The sequence below is a fragment of the Echinops telfairi genome, unplaced genomic scaffold, assembly GCF_000313985.2.
Source record: "Echinops telfairi isolate 266 unplaced genomic scaffold, ASM31398v2 ScPeMD7_2;HRSCAF=8, whole genome shotgun sequence".
In the NCBI taxonomy this organism is placed as follows: domain Eukaryota; kingdom Metazoa; phylum Chordata; class Mammalia; order Afrosoricida; family Tenrecidae; genus Echinops; species Echinops telfairi.
In genome coordinates, this window is record NW_022103898.1 from 9,547,778 (window position 1) to 9,549,446 (window position 1,669).

A 1,669-nucleotide genomic window follows, 5' to 3' on the forward strand; every position below is an offset into this window, starting at 1 on the left:
CCACCACCACCACCACCACCACCACGGTCTTGGGCAGCTTCAGGGCACCCAAGACCATGGTGCCCTGCACTGCCCTAGCTGAGGCTCTTCCCCGCCTGGCCTCAGTCTTTCCATCTGTGAGATGAGCTGAAGGGAGGAGTGAGGATTCCAGTCAATGTCTTGGAGGTTCTTGTAGGAGGTGTTACTAAGGGCTTGGGGACCCTCTGTCCCTGATGACTGTGACCTCTTCTTTGTCTAGGGAGTCCATTTTTCACCTTCTGTAGAGATCCCTAAGGAACCCCATTGGAGCAGTGGGTTCAACACTGGACTGCTGGCCATGAGGTCGGCATAGCCCCCTCCCCCCCAAACACACAGCTCCTCAGGAGCAACACAAGGCATCGGCTCCTGGGAAGATTGACAGTCTTGGAAATGGGAGAAAGCAGCTCTGCTCTGTCCTATAGGGTCTCAAAGACCCAGGATCAACTCAGCGATTCTGTTTGCACCTAGGTCATGCACCGTGCACATGGTTTGTGCCCCACTAGTCACTGGGATTGGGTGGTTCCAGCCCAGCCAGCGGTGCTGGGGAAGAAAGGGCCGCCGATCCATGTTCCTAAGATTACGGTCGAGGACACTACGGAGAGCGGTTCTCTCCAGCAAATGGCCTTGCTGGCCATAGGTTTGGGGACTCCACTCTGAGGGTGGGTGGTCGGGAATTTCTCTGGCTGAGCTCACTCCCCGGAGAGGGACTGGAGCATGTGGGTGTGGCAGGCTCCGGGCCAGCTCCTGAGAACAGCAGGCTGAGGGATGGCATCTCTTGGCCTGCAGGAGCATCCTGTCCAGTGGGGGAGATGACGGAGGAGCTGGGCCCAGAAGGAGGAAAGGGGGGGGGGAACGACAGTAGCGGGAGTGGGAGCAGGTGCAAAGGCCCAGGGGAACGAGAGAGCTCGGAGCAGGGAAGGCAGGGTCAAGGTAGCTCTGTGGCAGGTGTGTGCCAGGGGAAGGCGGGGTTAGCATGCCTCCAGCTCTCGGAGGCAAACAAGACGTCTGAAGCTGTCAGCAGTGCGACGGAGCTGTTAGAGAGCACGAACAGCCGCGTACCCTGGGAAACGGAAGTTTCGGCTCTGTCTGTTCTGTGACAGTGTGAAAACTCACAACCTCTTTATCCAGACACGGAAGGAAAACACTGAACGCGCCTCGGCTCACCTCTGCAGGGAGGGAGGACATCACTCGAAGCTGGCCACGTCCCCCCCTCCGGCCTGCCTCTGCGGAGGCTGACCCAGGACAGCTCGCTCCCCGATTTTCCTCCCTCGATTGGTCGGCTGGCCAGCCGGCCAGGATAGCTTACAGGGTTGCTCTCTGTCAAGGTGGTTATTTGAAGGTGATGTCAAAGAAAAAAAATGTGTCTGGCCTTGAAAAAAAATCCCTCTCTGGGGCTGCATCCCTCCCATCCCCGGCTCCTTCAGCCTTGCTTCCCAAGGGGGCCTCTTCCTCAAGGACCGGAGAGCTGGGGGCAAAGGCGAGGCCCAGAGAGAGGCTAAGCGGGGCGAGGGGTGAGGTTCAGCACCGCGGACAGCGGCCCCGCGCAGGCTCGCAGCCAGGCGGGTTGGTGTCGCCGGCTCAGCTCTGGTCTGGCTGGGTTGGGGGTGAGGCTGAGAAGAGGCGGAGGGGCCCTAGTGATCTCCTTGTGGGC